The sequence below is a fragment of the Aedes aegypti genome, chromosome 1 (genome assembly GCF_002204515.2).
Source record: "Aedes aegypti strain LVP_AGWG chromosome 1, AaegL5.0 Primary Assembly, whole genome shotgun sequence".
NCBI classification, from domain to species: domain Eukaryota; kingdom Metazoa; phylum Arthropoda; class Insecta; order Diptera; family Culicidae; genus Aedes; species Aedes aegypti.
This window is the reverse complement of record NC_035107.1, coordinates 75,097,939-75,118,816: the sequence shown is the minus strand read 5'-3', so window position 1 is coordinate 75,118,816 and position 20,878 is coordinate 75,097,939. Positions and strand designations below refer to the sequence as shown.

The following is a 20,878-nucleotide window of genomic DNA, read 5'->3' as shown; positions in this document are numbered from 1 at the left end:
CAGCGCCAACCGGCGACCTGTTGGAAAGTAACGCCAGCAAAATATACACCATCTGCCTCTCCTTACCATTCATATTCTTGTACTTGATGAATTCAATGAAATGGTTTGGTTTGGCGATGGAGCAAAGAGTTACTTAGGATGATTTTACTTAACAAAGAGTTCTTGACTAATATTCCAATCAATAAGAGTTGTTTTGAAAAAGTTCACTTTTATCAGAAATTTCTGCTTTACCAAAGAGTTGTTAATGAAATTCCAGCAGCAAAGGGTCGAGTTTCTCCCCACGAATATTTCCAGCCAGGACCAGTCATGGAGGACAATCCATCCCGAGCATCACGGCCCCCGCTTCTAAAATTCTCGAGTACGGAAATTGGAAAATTAATGCATAATGCTCATCTTGTACATCCCTTGCCAAGACATCAATTTCATATAGCCTATTTCTCATATTAACGCAATAGACTAACATGTAGAAAAATTTCAGATCAATAGTTGCTTATTACAATTGGTCAGGAAACAGTTTATTGAACAGTATTTAAACTCTGTCGCAATTTTAATACATTTTCCAATATAATACTCGAGAATTTAGGAAGTGTTCCCCCATTATATGATAAATCAACGATGCTGTTAGAAATATTGCTGTTTGCGTTTGACGTGCAAATCCAGTCTAGCTGAACTTAAAATGCGGTAACACCAAGTAACCAAAGGATTCTTAGCAACCATGATGCATATCACCGCCAACCTAGCAAAGAAAATCAAATTTTGACTTCGCCTTCCTTGTTGAAAATCTTACCGCATTTGGTGTTCCCGCATTTGGTATTTGCATTTCAAATGCACACAGCAATACCATACAATGCTGAGTAGCATGATGTTATTACGGTCCGACGGCGCTGCAGTGGTAAATTCTCAAATTCATATAATTATGTGGGGTAAATTATGTGAAACAAATTATAGTATACCGCGATATTTAGAACATTATAGATAAATCAGTAAATATCATCCAATAAACCCTTTTATGAACGTATGTTGGCCCAGAAAAGGGCCGATTGAGCTTGGATGCTGTGACCACGAGTTTACCACGAGGCGAAATCTAGAAGCGCGGATCGGTCAACCTAGAAATCTTGAGCGATTTCACAGACCAGATGCTGGATTGGCAGCTTGAAGAATGACAGCTCAGCAGATTTCTAGCAGCGAGGTATTTCTCGCTGAGCAAGTTCGGAGGAGCTCTTACCAGCTCGAAAGCGGAATTAGAATGAAACTGAATCCGACGAAGGAAGCATGTTTTATAACCTCAGAATAGCAGATGATGCTCCTCCCTTTTGTGCTCTTCGCTTTCTGATCGACCAATCTGGGAAATGGGTATGTGCCAATAATGAGTTGGGCTTAGAAATTGCGCAAACCACAGAACGACAAATGGTTCTTTTCAGGACTACCAAAATGAGTCCAAAAAGAGTTAACTTCTGAAAACTTCATCCGATCAATAACAACACAAAACTAGTACACTTACAAATTCATACACATGACAAATCAAATTATTAATCATCGTAGTTCTACGTCAACCCCGCGGTAATGTAATAGACATTACCCACCCCAAATTTTTTAGAGATATTCTTTCAAGATATTTCTTTAGATTTCTTCAAGAATAACTTTCGATTTTTTTCCTAAATTATTCCATTTTTTTTGTGTAAGCTGTAAACATCAATTTATTTCAAAATTGTTTTCTGTCAATGACTTAATTACCCTCACTTTTTAATGCAATGATTTAAGTGGATCAAGTATTATTATCATTGCGCATTGTACCTTCGTGCTGTGCGTACACGAATTCTCTCTGCTCTTGGAAGTTTTTTTTAAACTACAATAAAACAGTACTTTTCAGTGCTAAAATTAAAAACGGTACTTTTCAGCGCTACTAATACAGCACTTTTCAGTACAATTTTTCTAGTATTGATCCCTTTACGATCCTTGTTTGGACCTGTGCCTACGATTTTTCGTTGGACCCGTTGTCGAAAGCTAGCGGTGGTAATCCTTCTTGGACACCGTCTTGGGAAAAAACCTCTCGAAGGTCACGTCTTCTTTCGTTAATTCATTAAACATGGTATCAGCAACTAACAAAAGGAAGGGTGAATCTCTGAATTCACTACTTCCTTCCAAAAAAGTGGGTTTTAAAACTGTCACTACACGTGGCAAGAATGGAAGAAAGGACGTTTCTCCGGAATGCGAACTTTCTTACAAGGGTGAAATGAATAATTGTATCGAAATGAGCAATCAGTTGGATGCTCTTGACAAATTTTCCGAACACCAAATCGAAGCAGCATCTAGCCCAGGCTCTTTGATCCAAGTGAGGAAGCAAAGAGTGCCGCCTATCGTGGTCAGTTGTTCCGAATTTGGGGGATTTAGGGAGGAGATCTTGAACTCCATTAGGAGAATCAAGGTTTCCTTCCAAATCGCAAAGAAAGGAGACTGTCGCGTTTTGCCGGAAACTCTTAAAGATCGCGAACTTCTTCTCAAACATCTTGAAGAGAAGAAGCACAAATTTTCCACTTATGACGACAAAACTGAACGTTTGTTCAAAGTTGTCTTGAAAGGTCTCTCAAGTGACTATAAATCACCTGAAGAGATCAAAAATGGAATAAAGGATTTACTTGGATTTTCCCCAGTCCAAGTAATCATTATGAAAAAGAGAACCCAATCTGGTATTGTTCGGAAAGGGATTTCTCAAGAATATTATTTAGTTCACTTTAACAAAAAAGAACTGAAAAATATTAAAGCTTTAGAAAAAGCAAGACTTATGTTTGATGTCCGTGTGACATGGGAACATTTCCAGAAACCTGGCGGAAATTACCAGAACCTCACGCAGTGCCATCGGTGCCAAAAGTGGGGTCATGGTACAAAAAAATTGTCGCATGGATGCTAAATGCATGATTTGCGGAGGTTCTTCTCGCACCAAGGACGTCTGTCCAGTGAATATGCTCTAATTGTGGGGCTAATCATAAGTCAAATTTTTGGAATTGCCCTTCACGCAAGAGAGTCGTTGAGGCTCGTGCCAGGCAGGTGAAAGATAATATCCGTTACGACGACGGTCATTTCCGGAATTTGCCTGGTAGATTATCGAACAATGCTCATTTTTCAGTTAACGATCGCTTGATTAGGAATCATACCCATCAGGAGGATCATAATCATGCTCATTCACAAACTAATTTTAATCCGTAGGGTAGCCGTTCGAATCTTTCAATTTCGAATGTATCTACCCACGGTAAATCCTTTGCTGATATCGTAGCAGGTGGTTTGAGCTATTCGTTCCATGAGTACCCATTCTACTTGTTTCAAATCAAATGAAAAAAAAAACCCTACCGCCACAGGTAACTCCTACTCAGCGTCTTCGTCTACCGAAAATTCTAATGAGAAATCATCAAATGTACCGTAAAATCGGGTGTAATTGATCAGAAGGGTGAAATTGATCATCGTACCACACGTTTTTATTTATTCGTAATGGAGCACAAATATCAATGTAAGCTGCGGTAAATGAACGTTGTTTGTCGTAACTATTGTCGAATTGTGTGTTGTGAAGTTTTTTGCGTTAAAGAATGTTAATTACTATGAAAATAATGTAAAATTTCATGCACGGTGCAGTATTGACAAACACCTATGAACTTCTATTTCTAAGCAAGGATTTGAACATGGTATAAACCTGAATGTTTGTGAGGATGCTTGAGATATATCCCCAAACCAGATTTCATCACCAAAACTCGTACCAATTAGCTCATATGGTTGAAATAATTGAATTTCTGTTAGATATCATTGAATTCCTTAGGAAATTGCATACATTTAGGCGTTTTCCGCGTAATTCTTGAAATTTAACAATTCGTTATTTATATAAATATTGCGTTGTTAAGAATTTGACAAGCATATTCGGATTCAGGGAGCTCAAATTTATCATGTAGTGTTGTTTTGAAAACTAACAATAATGGCATTGACAATTTCACCCCGAAATGATATCCCCTGATTTTTTATTTTAGATATATTTGTTAACACTAAAATGACATTTGTTAGAAAATTTCGGTACATTAGACGATGAGGCTCAGCTTCGTTTTTGTTTTCCTGCATTTAGTTGTTTTGCTTCGTTAACATTATAGAAAACAAACTGAAAAAAAACGTGAAAAATGATCAATTTCACCCGAAATTACGGTAATTCAGAAAAAATATTATAAATGTTCGATTGCTATTCAAGTAAGGGGCTCTTATTTCTTATATTATAGGAATCGATTGAGATTTGGGAAAGTTATAGCGATTTGTTACTTTGAGATGTTAAAACTGTAATCATAGGTTGAATATTTATTAAGGTACAACGGAGCATAAGTTAGAACGGAAGCCTTGTCAGAAACGAATTCTGGGTCTGTATTTTTTCCCTTTTAAAACAGCTCCACTAAACGTAGCAGCTAACTGTCATAACCAGATGTTTTAAGCACCTAAACGCGCTCCTCAGCTTTGTTTACTTTTCGTTCTTCGTGAAATGCAATCGAAAATGTTTGTAATCGCGTGTAATAAGTAGGAAAAAACTTGGATTCTACCTTAACTTCTCCAAAACTGTGCGTCAGGTAATAAATCAGTGTTAACAAAATCTAGTACAGTTAACACTCCCTTACTCGATATTCCGTATTTCGATATCGAGTTAGAGAACCATAGTAAAAGTTGGTTTTCATGGCTAACTCAATGGTCCCTTGGATCGCAGTTGCATTGGTTTTGTGTTCTGTAACTCGATACCTCCCCAACTCGATGGTCCCTTCAATATCGAATAAGGGAGAGATGACTGTAGCAACAAAAAAAAAATCCGTGAAATAATAGTTCACTGCCTTGCAACGTGGAAATTTCAACTTACCCCATGTTTTTTCATCTCATAGGGTAAATAAAAAAGCATAAATAGGAGCAAGTTGAAATGACTTGACTATCAATTCTCAGTTCTTATTTTGTTCTAGAATTCATCACGGTAAGGAATTACGTCAGAAAAACGACCTCAAAATATTCAAAAGAAGCACTGGCTGTCGCTGTAGCGGCAGTGCGGGACAAAACGATAACGCTAGCGGAATCGGCACGGTTCTACGGCATATCCGATTCAATTTTGTTTCGGCACGTTGAAGGAGTGAGTGCGGTTAAGAGCAGTTGACGAGGACAATCTACTGCCCTTCCCATCAAAGTGGAATCAAGAATGGCATCTAACATCAAAATTATGGAGAAGTGGGGCTACGGTTTGGTAAAAAAGTAATAATTTTCGCCATGGTACAATACCCGAAGAAAAACCTCATCAAGACGCCATTGAAGGACAACATTCCGGGAGATGATTATTTCTTGAACTTCAAGCGACGACCCAATTTGTCCCGAAAGAGGCCACAATCTGTTAAAGTTGCTGGATAAAGATCCGCAGATCCGTTCATAATTTGCCAGTATTTCGAGTTACTCCAAGATGTCATCCGCAACATTCCTCCCAAAATAATTTACAATATTAACGAAACAAGCTTTTGCTTGGATCTGAGTCGTGTAGCTGACGAGTAGGGGAAAGCCGCACGCAGGGCAGGGAAATTTTTACGGTACTAATGGGTGGCAGTGCTGCCGGGCATAAGCTCCCTCCTCTCATCATATTCAAAGGAAAAGGCATCTGGGACAGCTGGATGGCTAAAGATAACGATCAGTTCCCTGGCATGACCTATGCTACTACAGAAAATGGTTAGATGGACAGCGAAACATTTTCAAACTATTTAGCAAAGTTTCCTATCTACAGTAGGAATAAACCGTCCGGCAGTTCTGATAGACATGCTTCACATGTTTCACTGGACATAATCTAGCTGAAGCCGAAAACGTAGTCTTTCTGAAGTTACCCCCACATACAAGTCACCTTCTTCAGCCTAAGGATTTGGCCGTCTTCAAGCCGCTAAAACAGGAGTACGATGTCGCCGTTATCAAATGGATACGTAAAAACTATGGGGTGAAGATGCCAAAAAAGGTGCAATCAACCTTCGGGCTGTCACGCTGTTGTACAACAGCTGTAATTTATATGATATCATTCTACAACAAAGAAATCTATCGATAGCAAACCAAGATGTTTTTCTCTAGAATCTTCTTAGAAATAATACTCAACCATTTTTGTTTACAGTATGGCCCTTTATATTGCGGTAAAGCCAAAAAGTACATTGAAGTCGCATAATAATAAACGCACTTTATACGGTTCGAGTACACTACAATTTGAAATCAATGTATCTCAAAATCCAAATAATTTTGAATTATGGTGTCTTCAGTAAAGTTGTTCTTGAGATAGAGCGCTATCTAATGGTAGGGTGCAGAGCTACTTTGGCACTTCGATGATTCACTTTGGCATAGGGGTTTTTTCTCGACCGAATCGTCTGAAACTTTACACTAAGAAGCACTTCAATACGACGCATATTGTGGCTTAATATGAGCTTACTAGTTTTCAAAAAAAAATACACTGCCGGAGTGAATCAAAAGTGCCAATAATAGGTTTCCGGCTCTCTACCTCATTTAATTTGGAATTCGACTGCTAGTGGCACTAGTGTGCATGAAACTTTTACTTCAGTTTTGCACATATCTCTGGAGCCTATTCATCTAGAAAGATGACGTTTTCGAAAAAGTTGTTCAGTAACTCAAGGGCTACCATTGTTCGAGCAAGTTGATTCAAATTTTTTTAGGCGGCGCTAGTGAGCATAAAACTTTTGTGGTACCGTAAAACAGGGTAACTTTGATAATGCGGGTAACTTTGATAATGCGGGCAACTTTGATAGTGCTAAACCCACCACATACTAAACGAAATATCATAATTTCTGTTAATCAGTTAAGCAAAACGAATGCAAAACTAAAGAATATTAGTATGACACTTCATGTAAGAGCGGTTTTCATTTGAATCAAGAACATTTTACGCTTTTTATACGAATTTAAAAATTTACACAATTTTAGCATTTTCGAAACGCTTACAAACAATCTGTTCTACGAATAGTTTGAATAGTTGGCCACTTATCTTTGACAGCCTAGTTATCATAGAACTTGAATATGGTCTCAAATCTCTTAGCGAAAAGCATTTTCACAAACTGGGACCATTTTTGTAATCTAAGTCAGAAATTTCCATATAACGTTAAACGCCTAGAGGTATGCAATGCCCTACAAATGTTCGTTATTCATTCAATTTTGTTCGAATCATACTCCATTATCAAAGTTACCCCAAAACAGAAAACCAACTTTCGATTATATGCAAAATTATATATCCATACCAAATAAATCTTTTGCCAATTTATCGACTGTAATCGATAGCTAGGATGCCAGTACTTGTTTTAAAAATATAAATTGTAAATCTTTGAAACAGCATGCAAAAATATTCAAGTTTTCTTCGAAAAAACTATCAAAGTTACCCCGTTTTACGGTACTTATAACTTCTGATCTGTGATAATTTTTCGTAAAATGTTGATTAAATCACTAAGGTCGAACTTTTGTCCCGTCTTACTCTATTTCAAGTCAACTGAAAGTAAAAGTTTGCACTGAGTACACGACAAGGTAATGACGTGAAAATTGTTTGTGATGGCTCTTTTTATACCCATTTACTTTCCCTGACCACGGAACGTCAAGAACATTTTCTTGGCATTGCGGCCCTTAAGGGACACAGACCCTTTTTCGGTCCCCTCCAAAATTTAGTTGTCATAATGTTCTATCTCTTAGTTTTGTACATGTAATGTATTTTTTACCACGTGCAAACTTTTGCGCCGAGCTACTCTATTGTTTTTTGTTCAATATTTGAGTACATTCCATCCCACCAAGGACTATACAAAATTGTAATCATAGGATTTTATTTAAATAATGTCAAGGGCATGTATCAACTAACTAATTCGGACGTTAACGGGTTGAGGCAACACTTACAGAACTCACATAGGTAGCTACATTCTGATGATGATGATACTGAGAAAATTAGTTTTGCATCTGAAACCACAATCAACTGATTCATCTAGTCACCGGATGATGAGGTGTGGCATGCAGTGCGATGGAAACCGCATATCACGAGGTAATATATGGTTTGTGGCCTTTGCGTAGAGGCCGTAAGTGACGGCCGACGCTTGTTATGCAGCGTAGCATAATACAACATAATCGGCTTACTAAATGTTGGACGAAACTGTACGTGCATACGGTACGTATATGGAAGCAAATCGGAACATTTGGCGCGAAATGTGAGTTTGACTTGGAAACTAATCGATTCAATTGCATCATCATCCGGACGATTGCGAAGGCAACAATCGTCATAAAAATTGTCGATTGAAGGTCTCCCACCATGTCGTATTGTGATCCACGTGAGAAATACGCATCGATGCGTTGTGACGCAGTCACCGAAGAAAAAAAATCGTTTGCGTAATTTTCCCGACCGGAAGATGGCATATTTTTGGGAGGTGTCAATTTACTTCCAATCGAATGGTGTCGATATCTTTCATCGCAAGCGTTATTAGTTGTCGTATCAAACTAAAAATGTTCCACTACGGCGGATATTCGAACTAACCTACAGTACAGATTTATTCTCCAACACCGGAAAATTGAGATTGTTCATGACTTACTTCAACCAGCCAATCAATCAGTAGCTAAGCATTGAATTTCAATCCCCAGTTTATTTCTTCAGTCAGAATAGTATTGCAAAAAAAACGTAAAGCAAATTTTCAGATTAGACACGTTTCTCATACTCCTTAACGATCCTCAAGCCAGCAGGTGCAACTGTTACACCAGCAGCAATGATCAAACAGCAGTTTTTGTTGCTCTCATGACCATGCAACCACAATGCACAGTACATTTGACAATCAACGAGTATAAATTTCAACTTTAATTAGACACGTGAAAAAACGAATCAGCCATTGAATGCCACGTGCCTTAAGTTGCCTCAATCCTATGCTGAAGTTAAAAACCAGCTGTAATTGATCACCAACATCGCCCTCGAAGTCTCATCAAATGGCCAATTGTTCAGTTTTTCTGTCAATTTTCCACCAATGCTTTGTGAAAACCACACTCTTTCAAAGTTCGAAACCTGCTTTGTTTGCTAGTTGCTGCATCTCGTCTTCAAACGACGATTATGACGAAAAAACACAAAAATTGCACACAACTACCCATAAATCACAAGTCTAAACTGAAATCAACAACAATGGTCACGAACGCAACCTAATCCATACGCCGATGATCGATCTTTCAATTGTTCAGTGAATTTCTTCTGACCTTCCTTGGAGTTAAGTGCCGACGCATTAAATCGAATCGTGTATTTTCGTCACACGTTGATTGACTTCGTCTGCTTAAAGTTAACCTCAACGGTGGCAGCCGCCGCCACGGCGGCTACGATTTTGTTTTTCTTAGTCTCCGCAAATTGGCCTATGAAATTCGAAGTGTGAATTAATTATGCTCTTTGGGGATTATCGTTGATTGCAGTTTATTTCATTTTGTGTTTTTTCTCTTTGCTTTCGTTTCAGATTTAAGACGATCGTTGGAATTCACCACTGGAGGTGGTGCGCTGAGTTTGAAGTGAGGTACGTATACGGTAAGGGTATGCGATATTTTGTAGGGTTCCGACCATGATGCTTCAAAACGGAATTTTGCAAAATTCCACGAAACTTAGAACTTTAAATTTAGTTTCGTGAAATTAGTATTATTTCACGGAAATGTTCTGCAAAAATGTCTTCAAGCTTTTTACAGCAATTCCTGAAAGAGTTTCTCCAGTAAATTTATTATGTATTCCTAAACATAGTTGATGTTATGTTGCAAATAATCCTATCATGCATTACGTTTAGTTTTTAAATTGCGTTTTGTCTAGTCATTATCAGTACTGCAGATTACGTGTATTGTTTCGTCTCGTATAGCCCCGAAAATTGCGTATCGCATACCCTAAAGCACTCGTTATCATCTATATTTCTCGTTGAAGCCCGACTCTTTTTCGATATTGAATGATTGAAATCACAATCGACTCTGTTGGTTCGTGTTACCAATTACTGGGACAGTTTATCCGCTCAAGATTCCAACTGTTGCCTGTGCCGTGGGAAGGGAACTGGATCCACAGTGGACGGAATCAATTTCATATTAATATTGAATAACGACTGACAGGGTTTTCCGCTGTTTGAACATTCGATCGCATAGCTGCCATAGAAAAATTGTTCGAATTCATTTTGACGGCATGCGACAAAATCCTGGAAACGTTTATCCGCAAAAACCACAATCGGAGATTGTGTTTGCGACGTTTGTTTTTCTTCTTCTTCTTTTTGGTATTACGTCCTCACTGGGACAGAGCCTGCTTCTCAGATTAGTGTTCTTATGAGCACTTCCACAGTTATTAACTGAGAGCTTTCTGTTCCAAAGTTGCCATTTTTGCATTCGTATATCGTGTGGCAGGTAACATGATACTCTATGCCCAGGGAAGTCAAGGAAATTTCCATTACGAAAAGATGCTGGACCGACCGGGAATCTAACCCAGACACCTTCAGCATGTAGCCGTGGACTCTAACCAGTCGACTAAGGAAGGCCCCGACGTTTGTCTCTGCAATGGAGATTGCCCGCCCCAGAAGAGGATGATTCATCCTCCTCAGGTGGCGGTAGAGAACCCAATTCAAGTGGCAATATAGGCTGAATTAGTCACACGTCTCAGCAAGATACCCACTCAAAGGGGGGGACGATTTCACAGGTGTCCACGATAATTGCGCCTCCACTTCTCATGTACCTACGATCAGTTCGAAATCTTTCCACCATCGGGGAAGGTGAATGTGTGTTACGACAGTTCCGCTAATTGTTTCTGCTGCGAATAAAGTGATGTGGATTCATTCCGGGCTCGATGGTGGTGAGTGGTAAATTACTTTTTTGAGCGTTGAACCTTTTTTTTCGAATGTACAGTTGTAATGTAAATTGGTTTGTTTTGATGATTCACCTTTTACTTGAGACACAAAGCGATCCATTATTTGCTGTCAAAGTGATGTAAACCTTTTAACTTCAAGTGAAAGAAAGAGAGGTGAAAGAATGAACATCTCTCGTGGGAAAGAGAATTCAATTTAACTGGAAGCTGCGCCTGTCATTTAAAAATATAAAGAGATGAGTAGATGAAAAACCGAATTTAGTACTATACCATTTATCTCCACTAGAGTTTGTATCCTTTGACAGATACGCGTATTTCGACCTCAACTGTAAGGCTGTGTTCAGTGTCGTGTACTAGACTCGACTAGAGTAGAGTACACGACACTGAAAACGACCTTACAGTTGAGGTCAAAATACGCGTATCTGTCAAAGGATACAAACTCTAGTGGAGATAAATGGTATAGTACTAAATTCGGTTTTTCATCTACTGATAGGTATCACTGCGGAACAAGTTTTTGTCTCAAGCACCAAAATACCGCTATTCACTCAATTAAGGGTTGCTGAATCCATTACCGTTTTAAAAAATAACATAGCACGTCTAGTTTTTGAGATATTGGCTGTTGAAAATGCAAAAAATGACAATTTTAGCCAACTTGCATGCAAGTTTGTCAGCTTGTAAGGGAATTTGTTTGCTTAATTTACCATAGAATTCAAACTTTATGTGTATAAAAATACTTGTCGGCAAAGTTTATAATACTTTCAATGCGGAAAAGTTATTTTTTGATGATTTAAACAAGTATTGTATTTTCCCATATAAGTGAAACTACGAATTTTGTATGAAGACATCAATTTAATCGCGCATTTTCAATCAAATTTAATCCGAAATGAAAGTTTAAGTGCAAAATAGCATGCTTAGTGGATTATATCACAAAAAAGTTTGATAAATTATACTTTAAATTTTATGTAAACATCAATAAAACCAGTGTTTTACACAACTTTGGCGACCTGTAGCTAAAAATTGTAACGTGCTGGAACATTTCTGAAAAAAGCATCAGATTCAGCAACCCCAAATCTACTCGAGACACATAAATTGATCCCTGAGACACGCAAAAATGTCATTTTTGTTACGCTGTGTATTCCACTAAACGGCTCGAAGATTTATTATCAAGAGATAGATTTGTCGAATTTGGCTCGTATTTCTACTGGTCTTATAAGGGATCGTTGAAATATTACGTTACGCAATAGGGGGAGAGAGGAGGTCTAGCATAGTGTTGCGGTCCATACAAAAATTTAAAATTTTCCATACAAAAGCTGTTACGTGGGGAGGGAGGGGGTCTAAAATTGGCAAATTTGCGTAACGTAATATTTGAATGAACCTTAACTGAAGCATCAAAATACAAAAAAAATCTCACGTAACTTTTCAAAAGGACTTACTTACTTACTTATTTGGCTTTACATCAATTACCTGGTGTACCTGGTCAATCCACCTAGCTCGCTGCGCCCCACGCCTTCTTGTTCCGACCGGATTCGTGGCGAACACCATCTTTACAGGGTTGTTGTCCGGCATTCTTGCAACATGCCCTGCCCAGCGTATCCTTCCAGCTTTAGCTACCTTCACGATACTGGGTTCGCCGTAGAGTTGAGCGAGCTCATGGTTCATCCTTCGCCGACACACGCCATTCTCCTGCACGCCGCCGAAGATCGTCCTTAGCACTCGGCGTTCGAAAACCCCAAGAGCTTGCAAGTCCTCCTCAAGCATAGTCCACGCCTCATGCTCATAGAGGACTACCGGTCTTATGAGCGTTTTGTACATCGTGCATTTGGTGCGGGGGTGAATCTTTCTTGACCGCAGTTTCTTCTGGAGCCCATAGTAGGCACAACTTCCGCTGATGATACGCCTTCGTATTTCCCGACTAACATTGTTGTCAGCCGTCAACAAGGATCCGAGGTGGACGAACTCGTCCACCACCTCGAAGGTATCCCCGTCTATCGTAACACTGCTTCCTAGGCGGGCCCTGTCGCGCTCAGTTCCGCCAACCAGCATGTACTTTGTTTTCAACGCATTCACCATTAGCCCGACTCTTGTTGCTTCGCGTTTCAAGCGGGTGAACAAAACAAATTGTCCGGATCTCGTGAAAATCGTGCCTCGACTGTTAAGTCCGGCTCTCCGCATGACACCTTCAAGCGCAATATTGAACAACAGACACGAAAGTCCGTCGCCCTGTCGTAGTCCCCGCCGAGACTCGAATGAACTGGAGTGTTCGCCCGCGATCTTCACGCAGTTTTGCACACCGTCCATCGTTGCTCTGATCAATCTTGTGAGCTTCCCGGGAAAGCTGTTCTCGTCCATGATTTTCCATAGCTCTATGCGGCCGGTACTATCGTATGCCACCTTGAAATCGATGAACAAATGGTGCGTAGGGACCTGGTACTCACGGCATTTCTGAAGGATTTGCCGCACAGAAAGGATCTGGTCCGTTGTCGAGCGGCCGTCGATGAAACCTACTTGATAACTTCCCACGAACTTGTTTGCTATAGGTGATAGACGACGGAAGAGAATCTGGGATAGCATTTTATAGGCGGCGTTTAGGATGGTGATTGCACGATAATTTTCACACTCCAGTTTGTCGCCTTTTTTGTAAATAGGGCATATAACGCCTTGCTTCCACTCCTCCGGTAGCTGTTCCGTTTCCCAGATTCTGACTATCAGCCGATGCAGACAAGCGGCCAACCTGTCCGGGCCCATCTTGATGAGTTCGGCTCCGATACCATCCTTGCCAGCGGCTTTGTTGTTCTTGAGCTGTTGAATGGCATCCTTAACTTCCCCCATCGTGGGAGCTGGTTGATTTCCGCTGTCCGCTGTGCTGACGTAGCCATCGCCTTCGCTGTCCTGACCTTCTGTGCCTGTGTTCTCTGCGCCATTCAGGTGTTCATCATAGTGCTGCTTCCACCTTTCGATCACCTCGCGTCCGTCCGTCAAGATGCTCCCATCCTTATCCCGGCACATCTCAGCTCGCGGCACGAACCCTTTGCGGGATGTGTTGAGCTTCTGATAGAACTTCCGCGTTTCTTGAGAACGGTACAGCAACTCCATCTCTTGGCATTCCATCTCTTCCAGGCGGCGCTTTTTGTCCCGGAATAGGCGGGTTTGCTGTTTCCGCTTCAGTCTGTATCGTTCCACGTTTTGCCGCGTACCATGCTGCAGCATTGCAGCCCGCGCTGCATTCTTCTCCTCTAAAACCTCCTGGCACTCCTCGTCGAACCAATCGTTTCTTGAGCTCCGTTCCACATATCCGACAACGCTTTCGGCAGCGTCGTTAATGGCTGCTTTGACTGTCCTCCAGCAGTCCTCAAGAGGGGCCCTATCGAGCTCGCCCTCATCCGGCAACGCTGCCTCAAGATGCTGCGCGTACGCATTGGCGACATCCGGTTGTTTCAGCCGCTCGAGATTGTACCGGGGCGGGCGTCGGTACCGTACATTGTTGATGACGGATAGTTTTGGGCGCAGTTTCACCATCACCAGGTAGTGGTCGGAGTCAATGTTGGCGCCACGATAGGTTCTGACGTCGGTTATGTCGGAGAAGTGCCGTCCATCGATCAAAACGTGGTCGATTTGCGATTCTGTCTGCTGAGGTGATCTCCAGGTGTACCGATACGGGAGGCTGTGCTGGAAATAGGTGCTACGAATGGCCATGTTCTTGGAGGCGGCAAAATCTATCAGTCGTAGGCCGTTCTCGTTCGTCAGCCGGTGGGCGCTGAACTTTCCAATCGTCGGTCTGAATTCCTCCTCCTGGCCAACCTGAGCGTTTAGATCTCTTATGATGATCTTGACGTCGTGGCTTGGGCAGCGGTCGTACTCGCGTTCGAGCTGCGCGTAAAATGCGTCCTTGTCATCATCAGTGCTTCCGGAGTGTGGGCTATGCACGTTGATTATGCTGAAGTTAAAGAATCGGCCTTTGATTCTTAACTTGCACTTTCGTTCATTGATCGGCCACCACCCGATCACGCGCCTTTGCATATCATCCATCACTATGAAAGCTGTTCCCAGCTCGCGTGTGTTGCCGCAGCTCTGGTAGATGGTATGATTACCTCTAAACGTTCGCACCAATGCTCCTGTCCAGCACACCTCCTGCAGCGCTACGATGTCGAAACCGCGGGTCTTCAGTACATCGGAGAGTATGCGAGTACTTCCAATGAAGTTGAGAGATTTGCAGTTCCACGTACCGAGTTTCCAATCGCTAGTCCATTTTCGTCGCTGTGGTCTTTGCCGATTGTTCCGGTCCGTATTCTCTCGTTGACGTTCCTGTGCTGATGTGTTTTTACGGCTGGCTCGCAGGGCCTGACACCAAGCCCCTAGATTTTCGGAGGACCATTCCCCCTAAATGTTCGGAGGGCCATAGTGCGCAGTTTAGCTTAGAGTCCTTCTCTGGCACTCGGACGATGATCAGCCGCCCCTGACATGGGGAACAGACGCTGTTGTGAGCCGCTCCTAACGTGGAGTACAGACGCTCCAGGTTTGCAAAAGCAAACCCCCCCTTCCCTGTCAGCATACGACCAAAGTTCCCACCGGGGGTTGGTTACCCGATCTTCCCCAAGGTTACTCGTACCCCGGCCAGTACCGTGATGAGGTAGGGATAGGAGTTGCTGGGCAAGAGGCTAGAGTTAGATCTCTGTGAGGCTCGAGATTAGATAACCATTCTTGATGTAAACAACTCGGATGCTCATAACCCAAGTCAATCACGGCGCTGGTCACGTCCTTATGATCATCATTGAGTAGAAGAAATGTTCCCCGCCATATCGCTATTATGAAAAAATGTTAACCAAAACTGAGTACAGGATTCGATTTCTCCGGTCATTCTTGTGATAACCGACACTCGTCGGCTCAATTTCGGGAGATTTGTTTTTTTAGTCGCGTGCGTTCGTTGCGAAATCCGTTAACAAACGGAACATCCAACCGAACATAATTCATCCTCACAACAGCTTCGAAAAAGACACCCACACATATTCATCTCGCACCAACCATCAGCGCTGTTTCATTCTCACCCACCTGCTGAATATCTTTCATTTTTCTCTCACTTTATCATTCTCGGCGACGCATACAGGTAAGGCGTTTGATTAAACGCGCAGCTCATTTTCGTTTTTACCAATACAAACGAAGGCTACGTTGATTCAAACCAAACATCTTTTGCCAGATGTAAAGCTCATCATGAGCCATCAAAAATTCGAAAAACACTGAAACAAACAAGACTATCATTTTTACTTTTTCAGAAATGTACGGGAAGATACGTTTTATCCAAATCTCGTAACGCAGGCTCTATACCAGGGTAGACATTCGTCACCGTCAAATGGAAAAAGTCGGCGACGAAACTAAAAGAAGCATCGTCATCGTCACTCAACCAGCGTCGGATGACGATTTGCCACATACATCCAATCACACATCTGGGGGCCCAGATAGCCGTAGCGGTAAACGCGCAGCTATTCAGCAAGACCATGCTGAGGGTCGTGGGTTCGAATCCCGCTGGTCGAGGATCTTTTCGTAAAGGAAATTTTCTCGATTCCCAGGGCATAGAGGAGTATCTTCGTACCTGTCACACGATATACACATGCAAAAATGGTCAATCGGCAAAGAAAGCTCTCAGTTAATAACTGTGGAAGTGCTCATAAGAACACTAATCTGAGAAGCAGGCTCTGTCCCAATGGGGACGTAACGCCAGAAAGAAGAAGAAGAATCCAATCACACAGGCTTGGCGTCATGACGAACAAATACGATTCTTTCGTTAAGGGCGAATCTTCTTTCGGGAGCACTGAGCCAACTAAAAATACGAATCGTGTCTTTGACAGATTAAGATATTTTTTTTTAAATAAAATAAAACCAAAACATCAAAACACGTATGGATTCGAAAAAGCGATCTCTGAATCGTCAAATCCACACGTTTACCAATAGAGCTATTGTAGAATCACGAGGAGAGCGGGTTCGTTTGCCAATACAATCAATAGGGCGATATTTAAAACTGAATAGGAAATAGATGGCTTTTTTTCAATGGTAGTAAAAACGAAATCCTGAAGCAAAGAAAGCACCACGGAAGATGAACTAAACACAAAAAGTTGTGTATTCACTTTACACTTGATTTTTGATCACTACTTTTTTGATTCAGTTTCCTAATTGCAAGCGATTTTCATTATTTTCCATACGATTTGACAGTTCTCCGACTACCATACTACCACGCGCTTGTGTTGAAAGTTTGAGAAATTTGAGAATCCAGCGTAGCGCGATCAGTGAATGGAATACAAACATGTGGGAGTTGGCATGTCTCCCTCATCCACCGTACTAATGAAGTCATTCATCCTACTGCCTTGATCTTCCTCCTCTGCGCCATTCAGGTGTTCATCGTAGTGCTGTTCCCACCTTTCAATCACCTCACGTTCGTCCTTCAAGATACCTCCATCCTTATCCCGGCACATTTATCTTTGTGACACAAAGCCTTTGCGGGATGCATTTGAGTTTCTTGTATAACTTACGCGTTTCTTGAAAACGATACAGCTGCTCCATCTCTTCGCACTCAAACTTTTCCAGGCGGCGCTTTTTATTTCGGAAATTATGGGTTTGCTCTCTTCGCTCCTGTTTGTATCGTTTCACGTTTTGAAGGGTGCTTTGTTGCAGCATAATCGCCCACCCTGCATTCTTCTCGTCCAAACCAATCTGACATTTCACGTCAAACCAACCGTTCCAACACCTACCTCTGCGTTGTTAATGGCTGCTTTGACACTACTTCAGATATCCTCAAGAGGGGCTTCAATTAGCTCTCCCTTATCCGGCAACGCTGCTTCAAGGCTTTTTGCGTAATCCATACAAATTTTAATATTTCCGTATGGTCAAACGACCACGAGGGGAGAAGGTTTGGATGTTCTGAAAATAAATTTAAATGACCACGTGGTTTATGCACCTCCTCTTGAGTTTTCTTAATGGTTTCTAAAGGTGCTTTAAATCGTGATTTCCGAGATTTATTCTTGTTTTCAAAGGATTACCAGGGGCTTCCAATTATTCTCAAGAAGTTTCCAAAAGATCAATCCGAAGATTTTTCAGCAATTCACAATTAGTTTCCAAAAGGTTTATACAACATTTTGCAAAAAAAAAATCTCAAGGATTCCTTTCAGTGTTTCTTGGGAATCTCTGGATTCTTAAAAAACACAGGAAATGCTAAGATATTCCTTTTTATTAAAATCTATAGTAACGCCTGATGCTATCGAATGTTTTCGGAACCTTCTGAGAATATCTGAAAATTGATGAATTCACTGCGTACATCTCAAACTTCATTGGTACCTAACAAAAAACTTTTCAAATTCGATTGGGAATTACTTCGTACGCTTTTCGAGTTGCGGGCTTCTTGAAACACTCTAGAATCCCTAGAATGCAAAAAAAAGTCAATTGTCAAAGAATGCTCCTAGTGAATATTTACGTTCACTCTTAAAGTTGTTTACACGGAGCATTTGTTAATATAGTTACAGTTTTGTATTAAAGCTACTCATCTTTATATTTCCAAGTGTTCTCACATGGATGTGTGAAAACCTTGGTTCACCAGTACATAAAAATGTATGAAAGAGCTGAGGACAATAAAGACATGGAAATATAAAAATGTGTAACTCTAACAAAAAACTGAGTGACTTTAACACATGATTCGTGTAAACGATTTTAAAAGTGTAACTGTGGGTTTCCTTCATATTAGTTGCTTAAATATCTTTCGATTTTTTTCTTGAGAGAGCTGTAGCTTTCCTCTTGGATGGTCAAATACTATATTTTCCAATTTTTTATTTCTGTTGAGGGTAGGCAATAAAAAACAAATTGCTATCATATATGATTGATAAAAAATTTCACAGTATTTTTTGTATTAAATGTTTGTATATTTTAACCTTCGTCTAGCTATTCTGAAATGATTTCAAATTTTATAATAACAGTTTTTTTTTCTAATTTGTTAGCCCATTTTCAATATAATTCGTGGTTTTTATGGATGTATCGTATGTAATATCGTGTTATTCAACCACTCTAGTCTTAAGCGGCTAAATAAAGACCTAAACTTCAGCTAAACAATAATGAAAAGTGGAAGGTTAACGTTTTGGGAAACATAAACACTTTATTTATGAAACATAACTTTATTTTAAACTTAAAAATCTGACATTTCATAAAGAAACAGACGGATTCCATCCAGAATGTGTCGATTAAAAAAGAATAATCGTGCTGGATTATCTTCGATTTGGATTAAATTTTGCAAATGTTAGAATAAGTGTTTTTTTTTATTTTTTTTTTTTTTGTAGAATAAGTATTTTTCGTAGAAATATCGATCGTTTTTGCTCAAGAATAACTAATGAAAATGGCCTATAAATTTTTGCATGGAACTTATTTGAAAAATTCTAATTTAAAAACTGTTGATTTAAAAAAAGAGTTCTTTGAAGGTGTGGTGATGAACCGTTTGAACTATAAGAAAAATATATACACTGAAAAAATAGTTTATTGATTTTCATCAGAAATTCAAAAATAAATCCTAAATTTCAAATTACATAAAAACCTCATTTTAAATATTTTTTTAAACAAACACAAAGTTTCATGATGGAGAAATTTTAAATAAAAAAGTTTTTCTGAGAACAACTTATGATCGATTTTCAAAATTTTCAATATTGTCAAAATAAATAAGTTTTGATGATACAATAAGAATCTTGAAATTATTCTGAGCCATAATGATTATCTTGATCACTTCTCTAAAAGTAGCCATTTTCTAATGATCCAAAGTTTAATGCAAAAAATATATGAATTCAATAATAAAATATGCAATTTTTATTAGTTATTCGTGATTCTCTATCAAGAAAAATAAGAAAGTTCAAAGAAATATGGTCTTTACTCTCGAAAACGTATTATTATTGATGGAGAATCGCGAATAACTTATGAAAATATGTGAAATAAACTTGATATAATTCCCAAATGGCTGCTTTTATAGAAGTTATCCAAATAATCATTATGGTTTAGAATCATTTCAAGATTCTTGTTGCATCATCAGAACGTATTTATTTTGACAAACAAAAAATTTGAAGAGCGACCAGAAGTTAATCATAGAAAAACTTTTTTATTAAAATTTTCTTTACCATGAAACTGTGTCCCAAATACTTGTTAACTATCGAGATTCTAAAAAATAATGAAAAAGGGGTTTTTGTGTAATTTTAAATTAAAGTTTAGGTATTTCTGATTTTTTCATGAAAAGACATATAAAATTTTAAGTGTATTTTTTTTCTTGTAGCCCAAACGGTTCACTTTAATTCCTTCATAGAACATATTTCTCTAAAATTACAGTTTTGGTATTAGAATTTTTCAAATAAATCGCATTTGAAAAATTTTAAGCAATTTTAAGAAATATTCTCGAGTCAAAATGATCGATTTTTCTATGGAAAACACTTATATTACCATACCAAAAACATGTGCAAAATTTACTGCAAATCGAAGATGGTCGAGTTCTGTGACTGGCCGATTTGGCATGTAATTCGTCAACAATAACAGCAGATGAAGGACGTCTTGCTTAAAACAACTTAATTTGACAATATTGTGAAGCAAAGTAAGGAGTAAATTTAAGTTACCATTGTATGTTATCTCAATTCATCCAAACCAATAATAAGCCTTTTCCTACAGTTATATATGAATGCTCGGCAAGATCTAATTAAAAGTTTATTTATGCATTACTTTTGAAGTCAATATTCCAGTCTACTCTCTTTTTCAAATGTAACCCATCAAAGTACCTCGGCTGGTTTGCTTTTTACCACTGATATTCGCATAATTTTGTGCCTTCACCGCACGTTTTGGCAATCCTTTCTCCAAACAAAACTTGTTCTCGAATGCACTTGATTTATTTGACCAAGTTTGTGCGCTGCTTCCTGACAGATGACCCAGAATGCAGGTTGGACGTTTCTTCCGCGAGCTCAATCGCTCCTTCTTTGAGCCGCAGTAAAATTATTGACAGTGTCGGCCGCGTGGTCGTGACCTATAAAATTG

At 39.7% G+C, this 20,878-nt stretch overlaps 1 protein-coding gene across 4 annotated transcripts in view; it reads left to right on the top strand.

Annotated features, from left to right (window-relative positions):
• LOC5569924 overlaps positions 1-20,878 on the top strand; it is a 155,247-nt gene that overhangs the window by 99,665 nt on the left and 34,704 nt on the right. For 2 of the 4 annotated variants that reach the window (XM_021840151.1, XM_021840145.1), the window contains one exon: positions 9,483-9,539. The gene's annotated coding sequence lies outside the window, so the exon portion shown is untranslated. Of the gene's footprint in view, positions 1-9,482; positions 9,540-10,728; positions 10,845-20,878 lie in introns of those variants that run through there. The other 2 variants (XM_001658770.2, XM_021840166.1) reach the window with 2 other exon arrangements.